General features: G+C 38.6%; 1 protein-coding gene across 1 annotated transcript in view; it reads left to right on the forward strand.

The window, feature by feature from the left end:
* The window catches only part of Dcc (DCC netrin 1 receptor), a 1,088,579-nt gene that overhangs the window by 1,053,258 nt on the left and 8,965 nt on the right, over nt 1-26,356 (forward strand). The window lies entirely within an intron of this gene.

Consider the following 26,356-nt stretch of genomic DNA (forward strand, 5'->3'; position numbering starts at 1 on the left):
CTTATTTTGCTCTCCTCTATTCTTCACCCTACACAACCTTCCTGTTCCCTTATGTCCTCCTCACCCCTCTTCTTCTCCCCTTCTCCTTCTCCTAACTCCCTCTCCCCTATCCCCATGCTCCCAATTTGCTCAAGAGATCTTGTCCCTTTCCTCTTCTCCAGGGGACCATGCATGTCTCTTTTAGAGTCCTCCTTGTTGCCTAGCTTCTCTGGTGGTGTGGATTATCCATTGCGCTATGTGTAAAATCCATATATGAGTGAGTACATACCATGTTTGTCTTTTTTGTGACTGGGTTACCTAGCTCATAATAGTTTATTCTAGTTCCATCCATTTGCCTGTGAATTTAAAGATTCTATTGTTTTTCCCCCACTGAGTAGTACTCCATTGTGTAAATGTACCACATTTTCTCTATCCATTCTTCATTTGAGGGAAATCTAGGTTGCTTCCAGGTTCTGGCTATTACAAATAATGCTGCTCTGAACATAGTTGAACAGATGTCCTTGTTGTATGAATATACTTCTTTTGGTATACGCCTAAGAGTGGAATTTCTGGATCTTGTGGTAAGGCAAAGGACACGGCCAACAAGACAAAATGGCAGCCCACAGATTGAGAAAAGATATTCACCAACCCCATATCTGACAGAGGGCTGATCTCCAAAATTTACAAAGAACTCAAGAACCTAGTTTCCAAAACACCTAATAATCCAATTAAAAAGTGGGTTACAGAACTAAATGGAGAATTCTCAATGGATGAATCTAAAATGGCTGAAAGGGAAAGTCTGGAGAGCTAAAAAGATGACACCAACTAACAATCTAAGCAACAGAGGAGAGGCTACCTTAAATGTCCTCTCCTGATAATGAGATTGATGACTAATTCATATGCTATAGTATAGCCTTCATCCAGAAGCTGGTGGAAGTAGAAGCAGACACCCACAGCTAAACCTTGAACTGAACGGAAATCCAGTTGCAAAGAAGGAAGACTGATGAGCAAAGGGGTCAAGACCAGGCTGTTGAAACCCACAGAAACAGCTGAACTGAACAAGGGAGAGCTCTTGGTCCCCAGACTAATAGCTTGGAAACCAGCATGGGACTGATCCTGACCCCCTGAATGTGGGTGTCAGGGAGAAGACCTTGGAAATCTATGGGGCCTCTTGTAGTGGATCAGTACTTATCCCTAGCATAGGAATCAACTTTGAGAGTGCATCCCACATGGATGGATACTCCCTAAGCCTAGACACAGGGGCCTAGGCCCTATCCCAAAGAATATGACAGACTTTGAGACCCCCTATGGAAGGTCTCGCCCTCCCTGGGGAGCAGAAAGGGTATGGGATAGGTAGGGTGTTAGTTAGGGGGTCAGGAGAGGAGGGGAGGGAAAGGAACCTAGGATTGACATGTAAAATAATTTTCTTTCTAATAAAAAACGAAAAATAAATAAATAAATAAATAAATAATTTTTTCTAAAAAAAAATGTGCTCAACATCCTTAGTCATCAGGGAAATCAAAACAGCTCTGAGATATCATCTTACTCCAGTAAGAATGGCTAAAATCCAAAATACCAATGATAACTTATTCTAGAGAGGATATTCACTGCCGGTGCAAACATGTACAGTATGGAAATCAGTATGGTGATTCCTCAGGAAAATGGGAATCAGCCTCAAATCTTTTTTTGTCTTTTTTCTTTTTTTTTTTTTTTACATGTTGACTTGTTACAATAAATCTTTCTGCCAAAGGCCACCTGAGCCCCACTGCCACGTGTGAACTTTACACCAGCTGCCTGCCAGAGTTAGGGCCCAAATAAATACACAGAGAGACTTGTATTAGGTTCAAAGCTGCTTGGCCAATGACTAGGATTCTCATCAGTTAGCTCAGTCTTAACTATCATAAATCTATATATGTTATAAGACTTATCTTATCGGATGCTTTATGGCATCCATCCTTGCTGGTGGATCACATTGTACCGCTGGAGCAGGAGCAGAGGGGAAAAAAAGAGCATACTTCCTGTTTCCTTGCTTAGTTATGAGTCTCCTTGCCATGTCACTTCCTGCCTGGATCATCACTTCTCTACTACATTTCCCAGAATCCTTTTTGACTCCTAGTCCTTGCTTGCCATTGGCCAAACAGTATTTTATTCAACAATCAATAAGATAAACATAACATGGAAGTACATTTCCCATCATTGACTATAAGTTTATTATAAGGCCCTGCAGAGTAGGGAGACTAAGAAGAGGAAAGGAACAGGGATAATGGCTGACTGCCATGGCCGGTCGCCACAAAGAGGGCGCATAGGTGGGAGAAGAGAGTAGAGAGGAAGCAGAGAGAGTAAATGGGCAGGGATCTGTCTTTTTAAAGGGGTCCTCTGCACCTGTGTGCAGACTTAGTTCCCATGGAACCTTGGGCTGACCAGGGTATTGCCTGTTCCACTAGGTAACAGGGGCAGGCCAGCATAATGCCTGAACCTTTCATTCCCACCTCTACTTATTATTTAAAAAGTGTGGGGTGTTAGACATGGCAGGTTAAGGAATAAGGTCATCGAATTCTCAAGACTGCTTCCTGCTGACGTGGGGGCATTGACCATCTTTGGGGGGACCTGAGAAGGTTGGGGTGCTGCCACGTCCTGGGGTAACTGGTTGTTTCATTGCAGTCCAGACTGTACAGAACTCCCTGGTACTTCTTGGACCTGGCAAGATGCTGACAGAGCAGAGGACAAGGTTAAGTTTAGAAAAAAAAATTTCTTAGGTCCTGTCACTTGAGGGGAAGATTGTAAGGTGAGGGAGGGGTTCCCGAGGAGTCCCAACATGAGGGAAGGGAGTCCTGGGACCAGGGAAAGGTTGAATATTACCTGGAGTGAATCTGACCTGTTTGGATCTGATTCGGCTCCCTGGAACCTAAAGAATCCTTAGAGTTTGTGGAAACATAAGTGTTAGACATATTAGCAGCTTGTTCATGTTAGAAGCAACTTGGCTGAAAGCATTATTTTAAAATAGACAGATTTTTTTAGGACAATGAAAAGCATCTTAGTCTTGACTTTGTAGTTATGATACTATAGTGGTATTGTAGAACTTTACTATGAACAGTAGCATGAGAAATAGAGAAATCCGGAACATATTTTATTCTTTTAAATGTCTCAACTCACTTTATCATCACTTAAGCCTTTTTATCCTCAGACCTTTATAACTTTAATTTATACACTTTACATTACTATCTTAGACCTTCCATTCTCAGACCTTCATAACTTGCATTTATCCACCATGTTAGACCTTTCCATCCTCAGACCTTTATAACTACATTCTCAGACCTTCATACATCTTAGACTTTCCTATCTTCACATAGATAAACCCTAAAATAACTGTTCCTGGAATCTGTTTTGCTTTAAGCTGGCAAGACTACCAGTTGTCAAAAGCATCAGAGTTCTTGAGAAGGATAAGATTTTACCTGAATCAATGATTAAAGAATAACAGAAACTTGCCAGCAGGCTGCATGGACAGCCATCCCCAAGGTCCTCCATCCATAGTAGCAGGCTGCAGGACATCTGCCTTCTTGTTGATAGCATGTGACCTGTGGATTAGACTATAGGAAGACTCACCTACCTTTGGCCCAAGCAATGCGGGGAAAGTCGATTCCGTTGTCCTCTTGTCCACGGTCTGGAATACTTTGTAGCAGTTGAGGTGAAGGGCAGGGTTTCTCAGGGACTAGCGTTGTCACTGACTGGAGATGAAGTTTCTTCAGTGCCCATCAGTCTTCTTGGAGGAAATGGGGTGGGGCCAGCAGCTGGCCTATCTCTCTATTATAAAAAGCTTTTTAACAAAACATTTTAAATGCCATATTCTCTAGATCTCTGAGCATTTGAGGGCTGTCTGTTTAGTATCTTAGCAGTTAAGTTTGCCTTTAGTTAGAGAAAAATCCCTTTTTGTAATAAAAGCTGTAACTTTGTAAACAGCTTATAGGATAGACTGAGTGGTATAAATATTTTGTTAGTTTGAAATAGACCTTTATGATTTTAAACTTTCATCATTTAAAAATACATGAGTTAAATTTAAGTTGTATAGACTTAGCTTATATTTTAAGTATAATTAAATTAGACCTTTATGACTTTAAATGTTTATCATCATTTTAAGATAAATAGCAATTTAGAAATATGAGACTTAGCACAGTTTAATTTAAGTTGCATATAGAGCTAGATAAGTATAAAGTTAAATTAAAGGTACAGAGACAAGCAGGACTGGATAACAGTAAAGTGGAACTAGAATGCAATCTCTGATCTGTACGTTGTAGCAAACAGACATGAGATTTAAAGGGAGAGATTAGACTTAAACAGAGGGCCTTGGAAAGGCATAGTATTCGGTAAACAAACTATGAACAACAGAGCCAGTGAAAGAAGAAATCATAGACAAAAAATAAAATAAAATAAATAAAAAGCAAAAAGATCTGGCAGAAATAAAAAATCCGGCAGACAGGTTTGCTGGCACAGGCCGCTGGAGCTGGGCGTGCCTACAGGTAGGTCACATGACCAAAACGGCAGCAACCGTAAGCTGCTTTTGTCTGTTTACCTGCCTGTTGGATGAAACCAGAAAGGTTCCTCTATGCATTTCCCATGGGTGAGGCAAGTGGAAAACCGGCAAAAAGATCCTCTCTGGATGCACATCTGCCCGTGGGAGTTACCAGGGGGCCTGGCCCCGAAGAGGACACAGCTGTCCCGAAATCGAAAAAGGACCCAGTGGTCCGAACTGAAAAAGCAGAAAAGCATCGCTCCTGGAGCGGGATCCCATGCCTGACCTTCAGGAAATGCACCCAACAAGTGAAAGAAGAAATTAAAAGCAAAATGTCTGGTGGCCATGCTTGCCTATGCAAGTCACTGAGCTGAGTGGGCTGGCCTAAGCTAGGTCACGTGGTTAGGATGGCATATGACCAAGATGGCGACCCCCAGGTCAGCCCACGTGGCCAATGGCAGCCCCTGTAAGCATATTCTAAATTGCCAGAAGAAGTTTCAAACTTCATTCATGTGGAAAAATGAAAACCAGCAAACAAACAAAAACTCTCAGAGAGTCTCAAGCAGACATTGCCAACCAAGAAGAAACACAGTCAGAGACAGAACAAACAGAACAATGACGGACATTCCCAGGTGATAGTAAGTTCCCACTGGGAGGCAGAACCGCTCATTTACCTACTCGCTGGCAGTAACTGAAAGATCCCGTAAAATGTATTTCCCGTGGGCAAGGCCCAAAATGGCACAGATTGCTCTGTCTGAGAGCACCCGGCAAGAGGTTACCCAGAGTGACCAGTGCTGGGTCTGCCCCATGAGAAAAGGGATAACTTACCAGATTGCAGCAAACAGGCAGATGAATGATTTCCAGAGATCCTTAGTTATTGGTGAGATGGAGTGTAGGTTGTAAGAGTATCCTTGCCTTACCACGTGCCCATCAGCGGGAAGCCAGAGAAGGTGCAAGGACAGAGCCTTTCCACGTCCAGGCGCCAAATGTTATTCTTTTGTTTAAAAAGAAGAAAAGAGAAATGCTGAGACATGAGACATGTTGACTATAAGTTTATTATAAGGCCCGAAGAGTAGGGAGACTAAGAAGAGGAAAGGAACAGGGATAAATGGCTGACCACCATGGCCGGTCACCACAGAGAGAGTGCATAGGTGGGAGAAGAGAGTAGAGAGGAAGCAGAGAGAGCCTCAAATCTTAATACAGATTGGAAACAACAATTTGAAGCCACATGTCCTAGAACTTCTGTTGACTAGTTTAATTACATTAAAATAAATAGACAGGCCATGGTCCATGTGCAGTGAAACACAGAAGAGCAAAATCTGCTGTGCCAAAACATGAGAAAGTGCCAGTCCACTTAAGTTGGTAGACTTCGTTGTCCCCGAAGAATTCATGTTTCTCTTCTGACTCCTACTTTACTCATATGTGTGATCAGATAATACTTGAAGAATGAACTGAATGAAATTCTACACACTTGGGTACTGAAGAAATAGAATGTATCATTCTTCTTGGATTCCTTTTCTTTTGATTTGGGGAAGTGTAAAAATATGGGAAAGGTTTTAATTTGATTAAAGATTCCAAATGCTAGGGATTGGGAAGGTACCTCAGCAGTTCAGAGCACTTGCTGCTCACAATTATGTAAATTCCAGTGGCAAGGAATCTAGCATCCACTTTATGCCTCTGTAGGAAACCTGTATACTGCACTTGTGGGATTCACTTTCATGGACATAGCATGCACACATACACAAACACTCACACTCCTAAAATAAATCATAAATCTTTTTAAAAGATTTTAAACAGCATTGGCTGCAATCCCAGTTGTATAAGGAGTTGAAAGATTTTTTTATTTCATTAATTTGTACCAGATTCCAGAACTATCTTTGAAGGTGTGGGAAAGGTTGAGATAGGTTTTCATATTAACTTCCAATTAACAGGCTGTTGAATATACATTCTGAAAACAAAACAAAACTCTGAAAATAAACACAAAGTCTCTTTGAGATGAAATGAATTTATCTAAGAGTAAACTATAAAGATAAGACACATAGTAAAGTGAAAAATTATGTAAAAATTAGTGACAGATCCAATGGTAATTTATAGTAATTTTCTAGCTGGAAGAATAATGTGTTGTAATTTAAGAAAAGTGTCACATGAGATAAAGACACCATGCAACAGGGTTCAAGCAGAGAGGTTTTTTATTAGGGAAAGGGGTCATAAAAAATGGGGACAGGGAAGGGGGAATACTGGTTTCCTTTGGAGACAGGAGCAGTGGAAAAGAGGAGAAAGGAAAGGGGGAGAGAGGGGAGGGAGAGAAAGAGAGAGAAGCATGGGAGGTAGGCAGGGCCCTTTAAAAAGGAAACACAGTGAATGTGAACAGGTAGTGCTCTTACTAGCTGTAGCTGATGACGTATCCTGTCTGAACTCCAAGAAGAGACCAGTAGAGATGCCTGAGAACTAACTAATACCATGAAGACAATATACTACCATGGTAGACATCTTGTGGATTTCTGAACATTGACTTTCAACTTACACACCCAGCAGGACTGTTGTCCTTGTTACCAGAATCTCATTCACTGGAATGCCAAGCCTTTCAGAGGACAATACCTTTATCTTTTGTAGCAAAGAGGATTCTAACATTGTGTGTCTGTGTGTGTGGGGGTGTGGGTATGGGTGTGGGTGTGAATTACTATGATAAACAAACGACTGATTTCAAATGAGAGGCATATTAAAACATGATTGTACATGTCATCTTGTAGAAATAATGAGATTGGAATGGCTGCTTTTTTCAGTGTCTTTTCTAAATTGCTGTCTTGAATATCTTTCTTTCACATCTCTGATTCTTTACTTGGTAAGTTGTATGCACCTTTATATTTACACAGTCAGCAAGTCATAATTTCCTAATAAGGCAAGCATTTTTCAAAGCACAATAATGTGCTAACATAGTATACTTTTTAAAATCACAGGTTTCAGGGTTAACCCTTAGTTCCCCTATTGTAGCACTTAAAATTATAATTTGTGCTGGTTTTATCATTTGGTGTGCTCTAGAGTTTATTTCTCAGCAGAAACAAGCTGTGCTATGTAAACAAGACTAAGCTGACACCTTCCTTGGTGTAGGAAAGACAGCCGAACAGTGTGGCCACCTAAAGAATGAGGGTAGTTGATCTGTCCTGTGTCTGTTATCCATCACTAGCAAAGTTCAAAGAAAAATGCTCACTGGCAAAAGCAAAACAAACAAAAGCCTGAACTTTGGTCTAATGCCCCTGATACTACCTAGGCTATTCAATGTATCATTTATCTTCCTTGTGCTTCAGTTTCCCATCATAAATAAAGTAAAATCTAACCTGGATTGCTGCATGATTTTAGGGAATCAAAATATATAAACATGAATTATGCTTGTAAAATGATAGTGTGTAACCTAAAAACTTCTGATCTGGTATAACGTGGAGGCTCTATTCCTTTATACACTTGGCTCCTTGACATTTTCAAGACCTACAGAAAGGAGGGGAGTCACATGAAAGGCAGGCATAAAATAGTATCTTAATAATTCATTGTCTGACCAAACATGATGTAATTTGTGAAATGCCATATTCCCCTGCATATATTTGCAGGATATAATGCCCATAAGTGAAATGGAATACCAGGTGGATCACAAAATAGTGAATAGAATACAGAGCTTTTGGGACATGGTTTCTTGGCTTCACGATGATGTAGGTTCTCACCCTTTGAAGAAGGACCCACTCTCAAACCATAAATCCATCCAATAGCCAGGAAACTTGCCTCTGTTGCAACAATGTAGCTTCCAGTAAGACCTATCTTCTGCACTGTGGCAAATCTGATGGGAGCATGTCTGCCTTCCTGGTTTTGTAAGCATTGCATCTCTCTGAAATGTTCCTATAGGGAACCAATCTAATGTGTTTAATGTTACTATGAATCTCCAAATCCTAGATCAAACTTTCATCTTAGCCATTCCTCTGCAGTAAAAATGGCAAGGCAGGGAAATTGAAGAAGTGAGGAGCAGAAGCCAATGGAACAAAATGGTTATTTCATATTGATCATGTATAAAATATTCCCGAGGAGACATTTGCCCTCTAATTTTCAAAAACAAGATCGGTTGCTGTGATATTAGAATGTTTGTGATTTCAGACAATTTTAATTCTATTAATCACGGATATGTTTTCTGTAGCAATGAATCTCAAATTTCACACATTGGGGAATCACTTGCAAATCTTCAAATGCAGGTTCCAATTTAGTGGATCTGGAGAACACCCCAACATCTTGAGGTTCTAAAGGGATTCTAGGTGATGAAGGATGTGGTGGCTGCCCCACTACAGTTAACAGTTTGAAGCAGCTTTATTTTAGAACAGATCATTGCTCTTAACCTGAGGTTTGTGGACAGATTAGTATGCTTGATAAGTCAAGTGAAATTAAATTTACTTCTCTCTCTTTCTCTCCCCCCCCCTCTCTCTCTCTCTCTCTCTCTCTCTCTCTCTCTCTCTCTCTCTCCTGTGTGTGTGTGTGTGTGTGGGTGTGTGCGTGAGCGTGCACACGCATGCACGTTTGTTTGTACACACACATGTGTTTGTACCCACAGGTTCACAAATATTTAAATTTTTAAATTTCTACTCTGTTTATAGTTTTCTTAGAGTATCACATTGTTTGTTACAAGCAGCAGGTTAGAGATCACTTACCCTTTCTTGTTCATCACATCCCATGTAGGGTCAGCTATGGAACATCATCACCGAGCACTGCTTCTCTTTGCTGTGGTTTTATAACTATGTGGGTTGAATTTTGACTTTCAAGACTTGTTGAAATACTCATACAACTATGATACCTTTCCATAGCCTAGGGCCAAGAGCTGAGTACCTGTCTCTCTGCTCAAAGGATATTGTGCAAAATTAAAGCTTCCATTTTCCATATAAAAAATTTTAAAAATCCAATGCCTTATGAAAGCATTAGTTTGTTTAATATACATAAATATGTGTAAGAAGTTCTACTTCTGAAAGTCTCTTATTTAATTTTCTAACTGAAGATTGATAATTAAAATTTAAAACTTCCTATAGGAATTTTTCAGCAAATGAGCTCTTGTGGGAACCTAGGAAGTTGCTTGTCATTTTGAAGTTGGTCATGAGGTTTCTTAGTTTCCCCATGATCCCATGGTACAGTGAAGAGTGCCTTCCACAAGACCGACTGGTTTGCATGCACAGTGACTCAGAGTTCAATAAAAAATTCCAATGCACTCAGTGCCATACCTGGTGAATATCATATGTAATCTGTAAATTAACTTAGAATTTTTTTCTGGTGATAATGAGGGTAAAATAAACCTATGGAGTGATAATACAAATTTTCACAACAAAAAGAGGTAATTAAAAGTAATGTTTATGTGAATAGCAAGGAAGTTAAATTACATAATTTCCCTTAAGATATTATCATGATTAATTATTGGATATAAAATATACCTAAGAAGTAAATATTTGTTCAACAAGGTTCCTGATAAAATCAGGTTGGGAGAAAGAATATTTTTAATACTGTTTCTTTAATAACTGCTCTTCTTCCTTCCTTTCTTCTTGCTTTCTTCCCCCATTCCTCCTCTGTCATCCAGATGTGACATTTAAAGCATCCTTTACCAGGTTCAGAGACACTGAATTCAGAAAACAGTGGGTTCTGCTCTCAAAGCAGCTAAGCATGAGGTAGCAGTGCATGTAAGAACTCCAGACCACAGAATAGCAGTAGTAAACCAGGCAATTTACAGCCTGAAAATGCTAAAAGTGAATTTTTCTAAGCTCTCTTCATGATTTTAATGTTGGGGAATTCTGGATAGCTGTGAGTTCTTGGATCATTATACATAGAATTTGTTTTAGGGAATCTGACTCATATCAGTCAGAGATCATGACTGCCTCTCAGACAGCTTCCCTACAAGTCCCTCCTCTTCCAACTGCAGCTGACAAACAGTAAACATGTTCTCTCATTCCTCCTTGCCTCAAAACCCAGATTCTAATGCTTCACTCATCCTGTGTGTAAGGAACCATTTCATTCCTATGGAACATCTTCTAAAACTGACATTCAAAAATGTAGAAACACATAGTCTCAATATTCTTTAATATTATAACAATGTGTAATTATGAACTAAATCCCACAAGATACTAACCCAAAGACATTCGAGGATTCTAACAGAGGGATCTGCAGACTTTCTTACTGATAATTGCTATTATGGAGCACACCGCTTAAGTTCCTGTTCTAATTCATTCATCAGAGAAGCATAGATGAAAAATACTTCTCCTAGTGCATTCATGAGGAAATGTTGGCTCAAAAAAGATTTAAGAAGCACATCCAAGGTCACATAGTATGTAACCATCAGAACAAAGTATGAAACTAAGCATATTTTATGCACAAAATCTGTTTTCTGCATCATCATGTTGTAATATATAGAAACAGAAGGTCAAGGAATAGTAAATAAACAAACTCACATGCCACCAATCTATATTCAAGACTTAAATATGTTTAAATGCATAAATATGTATAAATATTTCCCCAAATATTCTAATGTTTTCTTTGTAATGTGTCTGATAATCCACAATAGTCTAACTTCTGTATTTGTAGAGCAAAGGCAACAACCAAATTTCTCCAAATTTTGCTCATTTTTTGTTTGATGACAAATTGTTCACATATTCATTTGGGTTTTACTTTGTGATATTTTTATTTGTGGTTTTCTTTTCCAATATGTACAGACTGTATTTTCTTATTTGAATTTTAAAATAAGTATCTATGTATATGTAAAAAATTCTAAAGATAGATGGACTCATTTCTAAACCTAGAATTGGCTTCCATTCTGTATAAAGATGAAATATTCAGGAAATCCAAGTTTGAGAAGGGTAAGAATAGTGAAGAGTTTCCTAAGCATCACATAGAGCCATACTGTCCTCATTAGTAATTCCCTTTGTGATGACTTTACCAGGTCATCACTTTGGTTGCCTCTAAAATAATGGGTTGAATTTTTCTTTGACACTCACCTGCAATGCAAACAGAAAAGAATGAAATCTCAACAAGTCAGACTATTTTGGAGAACCCAGTCTGAGTAAATTACATTTCTGGTAACTAAGAATAAAATAGAAATAATTTTGTATGATATGCATGTTTATTCATAGTTAATTCTCTATTAGCTATACACAGAGAAGCTTGCCACTGGGCACTTGCCATGCCTTTATAATGCATAGCAATGTAAAGCAAGCCATGCCATTCTGCCTGATGGGAATCTAGAGCTCTGAGAATCTAAACTTTTGTGATCTCTGTCACAGTCACTAAAGAGCAGTGGCAGAACATAATCTCATTCCACATGATGTCAACATGAATCCTTAGTCCCAGATTGCTGTAGAGTCACAAAAGTGTATCAGGAGTGTCTAGCAATTGTATTTCAAATTTAGAGGTAAAATCGCCTGACTTCAGAGTGTGATTCCCAGGGTAATAGTAAGTTTATAAGCTGGAAAAAGGCAGAGTGTGATAAATGACAACTGAGCTGTTATTGAGGAAGGTCAAATAGTAAACCGAGAATGATAGAGAAAGTGCACCATGCATTCAAAGGGCAGAGAGAGAGAATAGGATACATTTGTGAAAGTTGCCTTTCAGAAGCAGAAGTGGTTGAGTAAGTGAATAATTAGATGGGAGGAATGAGGAAGGTGAGTCTCCGTGACCATCATTTTAACCCTGGGTCTTCAAGGATCTTGTTATAAGCAAATAGAAAGAATGAAGTACTGGGAAAGATTGTCTTGGGAGAAGGAAAAAATTTGAGTATGAAGACGTTATATGAGAATCCAGCAGGAAATCAACTATATATACAGAAAGATGTAGTATTCATGGGGCAGTCACAGCTGAAATGGTAGTGCAGAGAATCGTCTTCAGACAGTAAGCCTTTCGACATACAGTAACTATAACAAGATGCTACCCCTTAGGAAAAGAACCTGAAGGGAAAAGCAAAATTTCAAAACAGGTTTAGACAAATCTCCATTTTGTGGTAGAACAAAAAGAAGTCCCCAAGACAAAACTGTAATTTTCCAGAAACCAAGATAGAGAAGCAGTTCAAGACTACAGCCATTATAAATATAGTAGTTCCTTCAAGCAAAGATACTTGCATTTAGATATTTCTTACAAAATTTTATCATAAAGCTATCTAACCAAACTAAAGTTGTATGAAGAGCCACAAGGGAATCTGATAAATAGTAAGCTAATTCGAAATTAAACATTTAAAAAGAAGTTTGAATGCAGCTACCCTGTGTGGGCAGATAAAGCTATTCCCTGAAGCCATACTTGATTACATGAAAATACCAGTGTCTTGGGTGAATTACTTCCCTGTGAGCTGTTTTCTGGAAAGCATCCCAGGCTCTTAAAACAATTCAGAAAATAGTCACTGCTATATACTATATGCTAAGTCTCTACTGTCAAAAGTTCTATATGCTCCAAACAGAAGTTATACAACATTCATCAGGAACTAAGCAAGAAGCAGCTTCCCTACTGGCCAACCCTCATAGTATCAGAAAGTGCTATGTAAGCTACTGGAGGAGAGAAGTAGTCAACACTTACCTGTGGACCCTGAACATTCATGATTGATCTGACAGGCAAGAATCACTGTTATGATAGTGGCCAGTCTTCTATGGTGGTAACCCATCACATCATGATTTGATTGGATGTCCATTCCTAAGTCATGGATTAATATTTGATACTGTAAATGTGGTCATTGATTTCTCCATAGCTGGGGAACTCATAGGTACAAGGAATCCTAGCACCTATGAAACCCACTACAGTTGTTTTGATAAATAGACCTGACATGTCTGCCAAATTGCCTTCTAAATTACTGCAAGTTTAGTGTTATTGTCAGCTTTGGTCAGATGAGCTTTTATTTTGCAGTTGCCACATGTAACTGCAAAGACTCATAACTGCTCAAAGTTGTGGGGATGAAATGAATGACTATTTATGAATGAGACATCTGTATCATTCCCTTCAAAATCAAGGTATATCACAGAGGAAGGTGTGGAAAGAATGTAACAGCTAGAGGATAAGATTGAGTATCATAGAATGCAGTCTTCTAAGACTTAACATGGCACCATAAGTTAAGGCAGGACCAAGCCACTCTCCCCTTCATTAAGGCTGAGCATGGAATCCCACCATAGGGAAGGAGCTCCAAAAGCTAGTTCATGCACTAGGGAAAGATCCTGGTCCCACTTACAGGCTTTGATGATCCCCTATGGGAGGAGTGAATGGGGAGTGGGCTGGAAGGGACGTGGGGGGGAGGGGCGACAGGAGGGGTGGTAGGGAAAACTGTGGTTAGAATGTAAAATGAAAATTTTAAAAAAAGACTAACATGACCATTGTACTCTTGAACATTTATCAGTTGTAATCACCCAAATAAGACCTGAGAAATATTAGGCCTGACCATATCCTCCCATTAATTGGGAAGGAACTCAATTGACTCTACCCAACTCTGAGGAGTTCTTGGAAGTTAATGGTTGCTAAGGGAGGAAGGAGCATGTTATGTTCTAGTAATTGTCTCTCTCTCTCTCTCTCTCTCTCTCTCTCTCTCTCTCTCTCTCTCACACACACACACACACACACACACACACACACACACAAACACACACACACACATACATACAAACACACACACACAGACACCCAGGAAAAAACATAAAAGCATAGAAAAGAAGCTAATTTGGAAGGGAATTGAATGGAGACAAGAGAACAAAGTGCATTTACATATATATGAAAATGGCATAACGATTCATTTTGTATAATTAGCATATGCTAATGAAAACATTAAGCAATTTTTAAAATATATGAAATGCACAGAAAAATACAATAAACACCAATATCCTTATAATTTTGATAGTAGCCATTAAAGTATCTTTTCTTCTTTTTATATATATTCATGTGTGTATACACATTCAAATATGTATGGATACATGTACAGGTGTGGTTACATGTACATATGTGTGAGTGTGTATGTGGAGGCCCAAGGTTGTTGTCACATGTATTCCTCAACCATTCCATACCTTTTGATTTTGAGATAGGGTCGTTGAATCAAAATTAGAGCTCAAAAGTATGGCTAGTTTCTCTAACCAGCTTACTTGGTATCACCTGGAATTATAGGCAAGCCACAATTTCCATCCAAAATAAACATAGATTCTAGGCATCTAACTGTCAGTGCTCTTATTTGTATGGCAAGTGTTTGAACTACTGAGCCATCTCCTACCCCTAGATATTCTATAATATATAATATTTCACTAGTTCTTAGTGCTGAAAGTTGCAAACATCAATTCTATTCACCCCTGAACATTTCTGAAAGCATATATAATGGGATTGTCTCTGGATTGTACATTGATTTATCAGTTTTAGGAGGGAACAAAATCCCTAACAACTTCACAAAACTCAATAGAGAGAGACTATTATAGAAAACTACAACCAGTGGAAATGTAGAGTTGTGGATCCCAATACCAGTGCATACATCTACAAAACATTTCCTGAGCCGAAAACTCAGGGAACATTGTAGAATATGTGATGGGGATATTGTAATAGCTAGAGAATCTGAAAGTTTTCTGTAAGACTGTTTCCTATTAATTTTAGAAACTATGCCCATGAAGTCTAAAAAACATTTTTACTTGAGCATGAATTGAACAAGGACAGCAACAGATGTTAACTCGGGGAAATCAGGTTTCAACCCTACACAGGCAACTAAAGGATGCTGAGAATGGGAGAAATAGTCTTCTCCAGGGAAGAGAACACCAATCAGTTACTCAATCCAAATGATGAGCTCTGAAAACATACAGACAAATAATTTTATATAGACCAAACAGGTTAAATTTAGGAATATATATGTACATAAACATGTATACATATATATGTGCATATATATGTTCACATAATAACTATTAATGAAGAAAAGGAAGCCATGTTTTTTTCAAGACAGGGTTTCTCTGTGTACTTTTGAAGGTTGTCCTGGAACTCACTCTGGGATTAAAGGTGTGCAAAAAGCCATAAATTTAAAATAGAGCAAGAATGGGTATACATGGAAGTTTGGAGGGAAGAAAGGGAAGAGAGAAATGATGTAATTATATTATAATCTCAAAACAAAATAAATTAAACTAAAACATATTGTAAGAAGCAATATGATTTCAAAAGTATTGTGATTCAGAGAACTGAGAAAGATCATACAATCATAATCTATGAAGAAATTTACAGGGAGGATACTTACTAGACTGTACATCTATAAAGATATTTCTGAAATATGTGTATATGTATGTATATATTACATATTCACATATGCACATAAACTCCAATAGTCTAGGGAGGGCAAAAGCCAAGCTGCTGAGAGAGTTGTAACATGCATGTGTGGACCATGCCTAGGGGAACAGTGGCAAAATGCATAATAAGTTGTTCAGTGTTGATAAAAGCAAAGCTTATATCAGCTTTTATTTTCTGCAATGATTTCTGGAGTTCAAAAGACGGTAATTTTTGACTCTTATTCTTGAAAATATTTTTAAAATATACAATCAAACATTATCTACTAATAGAGGTTCTGTGAGAATTTTAGTCTCCTTTGAAAATATTATGAATGCTATGCTTCGGTCAATCCAAGATATATATATGAAGTGATTAAGATAGCAATGTTCAAATAGCACAGTGTAATCTTGAAGTGACATTCGAAACATAGTTGTGATGTATACCCATTAGTGAGTGTGTGCTTTTTTTGTCTGTTCACACATGTTCTTTGCTGAGTTTCATTAAATAAAAGAACAAATTAAAATCAATTCTTCACAATGTTAAGGAATCTAGATCTTGTAAGTCAAGAGTTTACTACAATAAAAGATCCTTTTGGTCATCTGTTTACTTTTAGAAGGGAAAATAGTTTCAGTGTGCACACGATAATGGGAACTTCGAAAGGAGAAAATTAGTATCTTAAACTTCACATGAAATATTTACCAGAAGCACAATATAGTGTGTGCTATTATGAATATTAGTATTGCAATTACATTTATATCCAGTATCCAATTAATAAAGTTAGGAAGCAGGAATATGGCACTGTATGTGTTCTGGATTGTAAAATATTTATTAAATAAAGTTGATACCATTGCAATGTTATTTATGAATTGGGAATGTGATGTTTCTGAAGTTTTACACTAGGATATAGTCAAAAAATTAGATATTAAAGAAAGAAACTTTGTAAAGAATAAAATTGACAATCTTTCTAACAGAAGCACAAACTAAATAAATCTGAATTTCTATAAATTATTAAATAAAATTTTTGCTTCTTGTTGCAAATGGGATAAACAGAATTAGAAAGAGAAATCAAGGAATGTATTTGAGACCGAGAAAGAAATGACCATTTCATATCAAATGATTCAGAATATTTCTTAAACTAATTGATGCAAACCTTGAGGTGATGTTGTTGAAAAAGATAAACTTCCAGGAAGTCAAGGCACACCCCTTAAAGAAAGTAATGGATAGAATGTGAAAAAGAAAAATTCTTTACTCCCGGTTACTGATCAAGTGCTCTTAAAAACACCAGTGTAGGATTGAGAGTTTCTATTGATATTTTAAACTGCTGGATATTTGTGACTTTGAACTGGAAACCTCAGAAAGCATCATAGATAAAGGGGGCTCCAGTGAATCCACTTCTCAGAATCTCTGCTGATTTCTTTGAGATCTATTATATGACACCTCTCAATGAAGAAGCAAGGCTAATTTCTGGTATTAACATTCTGCAGCCTCATTGGCTTCTTATTGTCTTTGTCCTCCTCCATTTTATTACTGGAAAGTCTTCCTTCAAAGCACAGGGTCAACCCTGCTCTCAGTGAGTGGGACCCTTTGCAAATCCCAAATACACAGCAGCATTGCGGTTTCCTGTCCTTGAGGACTCTCTGCCACCACTGCTTAGTCATTATTTCCCAATGTAAACTTTATACCAGGCCTGTTTAATGAGACTACCTCCTTTCAAATCTTTAAAATTTTCATAAGCTTTTCTCTCATCCATTACAAAATGCAAAATAAAAACTTTTCACATATAGGATCCCTACACTTCAAAGTCACCAGGGACCATACTTAGACTCATTTTCCAATAAGATTGGCCACTTTTTTTCTCTGCTATTTTGGGAACCTCTATTGTTCTTTTCTTTTCTTTGTTTTATTCCAGTTACTATTGAATGGCCCTTGATTTGCCTAGTAGATTTGGTGCTTAAATTCCAATATGCAAAGGTAGGAAGTTAAACCATAGGCTAACCATGAAAGTGTATGTTTTCATTAAAACTACTAGAGGTTTTATTAGATGCTTACTATAACCCCTGGAGAATAATTAAATCATTTATTGATTATAAGTTCAAGGTTCAGCCAAAGCAAAAATGTGCTGGAAAATGAAACATTACCACCATATTTGAGACCTGCATTAGAAAGCATAGCATCCCTTAAACAGGTAGATGATAGACATCAGAACACCTTTCAGTGGCTAATATTACCTTTCTATAATTTATCATTGAAATTCAAACAAATCAAGGCAGTTAGAAAACCATGGATGATTTGTCATTGGTTGCATCATTGGGTCATTTTTCTGTCATCAGTGAGAATATAAGGCCCTTGATATCGAATATTTAGTGTGTAGAAAGGGCATGGGAAAGGACGAGAGTGTTGCGAATGAGGAGAGGTTCCTGAAAGGGAAGAAAGAATGCAACTAAAGGAAAAATATGTGGAAACATTTTTGATGTGCATTTTCCAAACTAAGATCACATTGTGCACAATACCATATTTTACTTAGCCTTTAGAATTTTTCATTTCTCTGATGTTATGATGTTACATATATACTGTTTCCTCTATTAGAAGGAACTACATTTAGCAGGAATAAAGAAAGAAAAGGGGGAGTCTACAGGACTTTAGTGGTAACGCACCATGCTATTACGTGCTGGATCTTGGGTCACATTCCCAAGTACAGAAGAGAGCGGGAAGAGAAATCTGCAGTATTTACTGTTCTTCTTTCTTCTGACTGTTGCCCAGTGAACTGCTAACAACATGCTGATGTCTTCCTGCTGCCCACTTTTCTTCAAGGCCCAAGACTGGCTGGTGTATTCACTCTGACTCCCTGTTAATTTGTTAATTTTCACTTTGTTTCTATCTGTGAAAGAGCATGCGTCTTAATAGTAGAAATCCATGAACTCTAACATCAGCTGAGTGGACTTAAGCATTCTCTTGCCTTTTTTGAACTTGGATTTTCTTGTCCCCCAAGACAACACAATACAGTGTGGTTTGGAAATTTGTTTCCAAGTAGACTTCTACTGTATGCTTTATTTCCAAATGGAAATCTATTTCCAAAGGAAGTGTGGGGTATCAGAGTTTGTGTACCTCTAAGAAAAGATGGTAGTGCCTAAGTTTTTTTCCTTGGGTTCTGGCACATATTCCAAATAGAGATAAAGTACTAATGACCAAAGGATCCAGATCCCAGGATGCTATGGCCCTCTGATCAACTACGTAGGAACACTTAAGAGGTTTTTTGTCTCCTTAACCATGTGACTATTAGCTTGCTTTACTGGAGGCAGGCCTTTCCTAGTTGCTTAATAAATGCAGTCTTCACAGTTGGAGTTTTCTATGTCAATCAAATGCAGATTTAAGAACTTGAGTAGTGATGTTTATTATATCAATCTTATCACATGATAGCCACTTACCTGTGACTCAATGTAGCTCCTTTTACTTAGGAGAGTATATATGGGTAGAGAGTCAAAATCCTTTGTGAGCATGTCCCCAATGGGCAGGTACACTACTTTTCACTTCACTGAAGAAAAATGGGAATGTGAGAAGAGAACAGGCCTTTTCTTACTACAGGTATCATGTGAATGCTCATTACTTCTTAAAGTGTAATCTGCTCTTGTGTGTTGTGAATTAAAATGCCTTAAGATCAATGCAAAAACATGCATGTTTGAAACGAGGTTGCTTGTAAGGTACCTCGTGACTGTTGTATAGAGTAAATGGAGCTACTTGCTCTATTTTTAAATATTCCGTGAACATAAAATATAAAGAATTAGAATATAGAGTTTCCCACACATAGTTCACATTTCTCCCATAGCACCAAAACTTGTCGCATATAAAACACGTGAGTGACTTTATAACACCTTTCATCATCCCCAGATGACATGAGCACACTGGTCACTTAAAAATAAATGCAAATCAGAATACTTTTCACATCAAAACTAGACAGTGAGAGCCCATTTCAGTTGCTGCTATAGAACAGGTAAAAGACAAAGGTGAATGAATTGTCTTCTAATGATATTCGTAAAAAGAAAGGAAGGAAAGCTAGAGTTAGTTATAGGAGGAGGCAAGACTATGGAAGTTGGAGTTGAGGATCAGACCCAGATTGCACCACAGCTTCTGATCTGCCCCAGGTGAGTTTGGGCAATGCATTTCTGCTGCAGCGTGGTCTGGTGTTTCTCCACATAAGACAGTACTGGAGTCGGGCATAACGTGTGCAAGGAAATGCTAGCAGGAGGCCGCACCTGGCAGTCATACATTATGTACCTAATGAGCAAATGAAATGTTTAATAACTGCACTGTGGAAATAAAGCTTAGAACAGTAAATGCCTGCTGAGGCTGTTCGTCTTCCCCCGATGCACACTGCTGGCCCATCGCAAAGCTCCAACATCATTTGTGTTTCCCTGCTTAGTGGGTCCTGCTGAGGAAACAACATTAAACCAAAGCGATGCTCACTTAATTAGTTGTATAACCATGTAAAAAGCATTTATTTAACATAGCAGCTTCCAGCATTGCACGGAGGGTCTCCTCAAGTGATTCTCCCTCGTGTACCCCAGGCACAGAAAATTGTGCAGTGGTTTCAACCGAAGCATTTGCAAATTGAAACATTTCAATTAAGCATGGGTCATTTAGACTCATAGACTCATAGAAATTTAATACTGCATTATTTTACTTAAGCAACTTATAGTTTGAAATATAAAAAGCAAAAGCAAGCCAAACTGCTGTTACAGGTTTGCATTAATGATTTTTTAAAATATTTTTTCTATAAAGTCCTAATTTAATAACAAATTATCACAACTTGTAAATTAAGTATTATAAGTGGATGAGAAATCTTTTTTGAATACATTTTTACCAAAGTGTTAAATCAATATTTTCAAATTTTTGTTTTTTGTTTCCTGAGTCAGATTCCAATACTTGGGAACCTTGAATGGTCTTGAATAGGCAGTAGTCTTCCTGTCTCTGCCTCCTAAGTGCTGGGATTAGAGAGAGGTATATGTCACCATGATTGGCTGATTCTTTCTAGATCTCAAAGAGAGGCAAGACATTAACTAGAAAGTTAAACTGGCAGAGCCTGGGTTGGGGGAGGAGCCCCAGAAAGAGTTGAAAGTGGAGGAGTAAATCTAAACAAATGTACTCATGAACAAGGGAAATAGAAATTTAAAAAACTAAAATACCAAGTTGTTAAAAACAGAATGAAAATGAAATGCAGGAAGGATATCTGTCTCAGCCTCTCAATATCATTTTATAGGTAATAATGTAGAGAGCAAATTACTTAGCTTTGATAGATATGAGGAAACCATGAGTTAAAGAAATTACACAATCGGACTAATGGATTTCAGTATTATAACACTGAAACCTGTCCCTCAAAACCTGGTTTAACATCCTCCTTGTTTGACTGGAACACTACTGGGAACTGAGGGAACATGTAAGAGACAGAACTACCTGAAAGGGAATTAGCTCACTGGAGAACGTGGCCTGGAATGATAACTTGGGCCTTGTGTTCCTTCCTGTCCTTATCCCTCTCTTTGCATCATGCTTGCCTTGTGATAAGCACTTCCTTGCCACCCACTCACACAAAAATACAGGTTTGCAAACAATAAAATCTACTGACCATGTACTCAAACTTATGTAAACATGAGCCAAAGTTTCTTGCCTTTGAAGTTGACTCTCCTAGGCATTTGGTTTTGTTTGGTTGGTTGTTACTGGTTTTTGTTTGTTTTTTTGTTTTTTGTTTTTTTTTTTTGCATGTGTGAACATTTATCAAGACTTCATTTTATATATCACATATAGTTCATTGACTTAGAGAAAGCAATATGGTGAACCCAAACTCCTTCATTTTGTCCATCAGCTGGTTGTTTCTGGTTGGGAAACCCCCATCCATCCATAACTAAATACAAGCAAATGGGTTTCCTAATTTATGAAACCCCAGGGATATTCTTTCTCTCACTTGCTGTCACCCACAGGCATGTTTATTTCTTCCTCCCAAAGAGAGGTGCCTTCTCCTGATCTCATTCTGAACACCACTCCTTGTGTTTGGAAAAGAGCTCAGAGTATGTTGACTATAAGGTTATGATTTTATTACATCAGAAGCTTGGAGTCAGGAAAGGATTTCTTTTATATTTGTCTTCTGTTTTCCTTTGATGCATTGCTGTCGGGTAATCCATAGGAATTTCATTGAAATTGTCCATGCATATGCTAGTTATCAAGGTAAGTGCTGTTCACAAAAAACAAAGAAATAAACATGAAGTCATCCCTGCAAGCTGCCGCTGAGATCTGCTAGCTTGGGAAAAAACAGTGAAAGCCCTCTCATCTCCAGACATTGAGACACAAGAGTTGAGCATGCTGGTGAAATGAGTTATTTTCTACACTACATTTCCAGCAATGCCTTAGTAGAGTAGGTTGCAGCCCTCTTTGGTTTGTCAAAATGTTAACTGTGGTCTATGGGTCTGGGCCAGATTATTGCACGTTCTTAGCCTCTTAAAAGATTGTTGTAAGGTGTTATACATATTTTTTACTAGCAGTGTTTATTTAAAGCAAAGGAATCATATAGATTAGAAACACACTGTCAAGATTGACATCCACATGAGTGAGGGTGCTCAAGGAATTTGATTACACTTTGGGTCTTTCATTTATGGGATTTGAAAAAAGAACAGGTTGGTATCTAAGGGCAGTAGCCTGTGTGGTGGTTCCTCATTTTAATTGCCAGATTAACTTTTATTACCTCATTCCACATGTTCCTATCTATATAATACATGTGATTTTAACCAATATGTGTCTATATTTACATGGCAGAAGTTGGTACATGAATGAATCCTCCCTAAAAGTTCACTTAGAATGTTTTGTGACAAGACTTTTCCTAGGGAGACATAACACATGTCTACTCAATCCCCAGGATAGACTAAAATAATGATACCACCAAAGTCCAACTTGGTGAACCAATGAATTTTATTAGAGTTAATTATCACAATATGGAGGAAGGGTTACATACAGGAGCAGAAATAACGTAGACAGCTGCATCCCCACAGCCAACCCCAGCATAGGTGACAGCTCACAAAAGTTAGGAATCTGAAGCACACCACAGCCTGCAGGCAGCTCAAAAGATTTGGGGTGTCCTTCCGAACAGTTGGTCTAAACTGCTTCTAGATGGTTTCTGCTTCTTCTAGAAAGCTGCTCTGAAAGCATCTTTACAGCTTGGCTCCCATGAGAGAGAATGACCCTCCACTTTCTATATTGTTTACTTGTGTGTGGTGGGGGGACCTGAATCCTGTCAGTTTCAGAGAGTATTGAATACAGTTTGACTTGTTTGCCTTCTGCCTTAAACAGCTTGCCTGCAGGGTGGAATGTTTCTGTCTCTGAGAAAATTGTTACACAGCATTCCACCCCTTCCTCTGTTTTACATTCCTCTTTCTGCTCTCTTGTGCAATGGTCCCTGAGCATTAGAAAGACTGGCTAAAGATGTCCGTATAAGGCTAAAATTTAGGTCACTGTGTCACACTGACCACTTGTTCTCAAGAGTTGCTTGAGTTGAGGCTGACAACAATGTGATCTACAGGCATAAACACAAAGGTTGAAAGGGCAGGTTGACATCCATCTAGTAAAACCACGTAAGTTTCCTTCCATTTGGCACTATGATCTCCCCAGCCACATTTTTGTCCTTGCTTACAATACCAGTTGTGATCTCCCTCTAGTGGAGTGGGCCTTAAATACAGTCCAAAAGCTATTGGTCTTATCCATGATAGCTGAGCAATAAGCATGCCTGGCATGTCAATATCTTAGCACACAGAGCCCACTGCTAGCAGGCACATTGGGGTCAGTTCTCCACCAGCAGCCTGCATGGACTCCGCCTCTGGCACTATGAAATCCAGTTAGCAAATGGGAGTTTCCAGTTCATTTTCAGCTTTATTTCTCCATATCCTGCAGTCAAAGTGTGCACATGTGATGTATTCAACAAAACGTTCTTATTATCCAAATCTGCCTCAGTAGTGGCCTTTATGATCTATGGGCCCTCAGGGGCTTCCCTGGTCAACAACTTCATAGAGAGGTAGTCCACCTTTGACACTGGGATTTCCATTCAATCTTCTTATGACCACTGGTTGTTTCCTTTCCCAGGCACACAGGGTACCTTTCGTGTTTAGACTCTTTAGATGTTATTTTTAGCGCCCCATTTTTCCTTACAATTAACCCAGATCAGAGAATTGTAAGATAGGTGGACGTACCATCATACCTGGTTATCCTCATCCTAATCTGTATCTCAAGGTGAATAAAATGTTACCTCTGTCGCTATCAGTTCTTCATGGACTCCTGCATGTAACACAGATTTGGGTAAAACCCTTAATGGTGGCTTCCCACGTTGCTCTCTGGCACAGAAATGTTTTAAGGGGCCTGTGGCAGTGTCCACACAGGTGGAGCCCTATTTGTATCTCACACTGGCAGCCACAGGCCCTATTAAGTCTACCTGACAATTTCTCGTGGTAAAGGATGATTTATGTACATGCCCAATGAGTTCTTCCATTTGTCAATGCCTTAATGGAGAATGGTCCTCACATGTTTTGGTAACATGCAAAATAGCATATTTAATAGAAATGCAAACACCCTTAGATATTTCCCAACCTGTATTGGTTCTGCTATAATCATGCTTTATACGGATCCAGTAGGCAAATTCCAAGGGTAGCTGAGGGGAAATGGCCCATGCTTTGAAAAGAGCATCTGCTTCCTAATTTCCAGGAAGACTTGATAGGCTGTGGTCTGCCACATGGAAAACTACCAAGAGTTCTGATTCAAGCTGAACTATATTATATATTTCTTTTCATATTTGTTGTCCCTATAAGGGCCAATTCAGCATCTGCCAATCTTCCTTTACCCACTGGTTTGTCTGATAACTGAAGATTCTAAACACAGCCTGTCAATACAGATGGTCACAAGCCATGTCTAATGAGTTACTGCAATTCACACTGCTCCTAACTCAGCAGATTGGCTACATTTTCCAGACACATGACATCTATAATCATTTGCATTTCTACAGCTTACATTTTTGTTTGGTGTGCCTACTAGTACCAGGCATTTACAGGGATGGGTGATATCCCTCCAGCACTTTATCTAATGCAGCTACTGGTTCAGTTACTGGGGGATGCTCAGTGGTGTTAAAGGACTCAGATCTTAAGACAGCCTGTATGACATTGGTGATGGGGCTTGTAGACACCACACATCATTGCTGTAAGTATCCATGCCACCTTTGTAGAGTTTGCTTCTATGCTAAACTGGAAAGGGGTTTGCCCAAAAAGTCTTCAATTTAGACCTTTGTTGGATAAGGTGGGTCAACTGTTTTTACAGTCACTGAGGAAGAACTAGTTGAGGATTCCACCTGTGGTGATGCTTTCACATACTATTCACAGTTGCTGTTCTGGTGCTGTGCATGCAACTTCTGCTCCTTTCCATGACTGAGACAAAAACCCTATTAGAACTCATTGCTCTTGCCATTGCCCCAGCTATAGCCTTCTGCACTCCTAGTGACTTGTCACAGAAAGGGACACTCTGGTAGTAGAGTGCATGACTGTTTAGCCTGTTCTACAAGGATTTTAGTCTGCTCAAAGTCTTCTTGAGGCTTCCTGTCTAGATCACATATAACACGTTTCTCTATCAAGTTATACAGAAGATGGGCTGCTTGGGCAAGATAGAGTATGAAAATTCACCAATATCCCAAGAGCCTTCAAAATGCCTTTTACTTTTACAGTACAGGCTATTATAACATCCTGTCAATACTATTGTCAGGGATCACATACACCAAAGAATCATAATACACCAAAGAATTTCACAGCTGTGTCTGGCCCTTGCACCTTGATTGATCTTCCATCTTGATTTCTTTAGGTGAACCTGTATATCCTATAGATACATTTCTAGATTTGCAAAAAACTATGGGGTTAGCATTATGTCATCTAAGTAATGAAACCTAATTTGCAGAGGGTGAACAGTAAGATACTTGGCCACCATCCCATAGCAAATAGTAAGACTTTTAATTTAACCTTGCAAGAAATACTCTGAAGGTCTACTGCTAACAATTCCATGCAAATAAATCAAGAGCAATGTAGAAAAAGCCAGGCAGTGTTTAAGAAATATGGTAAAGCCCAGTCTGCAGGTGAAATCTAGGAAATCTCAACATGGAGAATGAACTTGGTTGAACAGTTCTCCCAATGGCAGCCATACATCACTGGGTGAGAGGCAGCAGCATGGCTCTCTGTGAAATGTCTTCAGTTTAGGCAAAGTCCCCAAGCTCTACTCACTAACGTAAATGCCACAGGATTGCACTCCTTTTTCACTTCAAAATGGTATATGCCACAAGAGTAGTTATTTTATATAAAGATGTATGTTTGGCTGCAATGCTGTAGAAGATGGGGTCAGAATGTTACCCCTGGGGAAGACGACTGGTAAGTTGTAAGATACACAGTAAAGAATTGCATCTGACATATAGCCCCATAGAAGACTAGAGATACAAACTAGAAAATCAAATCAAAAAACAATTCTCAGTGGGCTTCAAATACTTCAGTGAATGGTTAAGGCACAGCTTGATGAGCTTTGGGGAACTCAGGCTTCCAGCATCCAACTTCAAAT

The sequence above is a fragment of the Cricetulus griseus genome, chromosome 2, assembly GCF_003668045.3.
Source record: "Cricetulus griseus strain 17A/GY chromosome 2, alternate assembly CriGri-PICRH-1.0, whole genome shotgun sequence".
Lineage (NCBI taxonomy): Eukaryota > Metazoa > Chordata > Mammalia > Rodentia > Cricetidae > Cricetulus > Cricetulus griseus.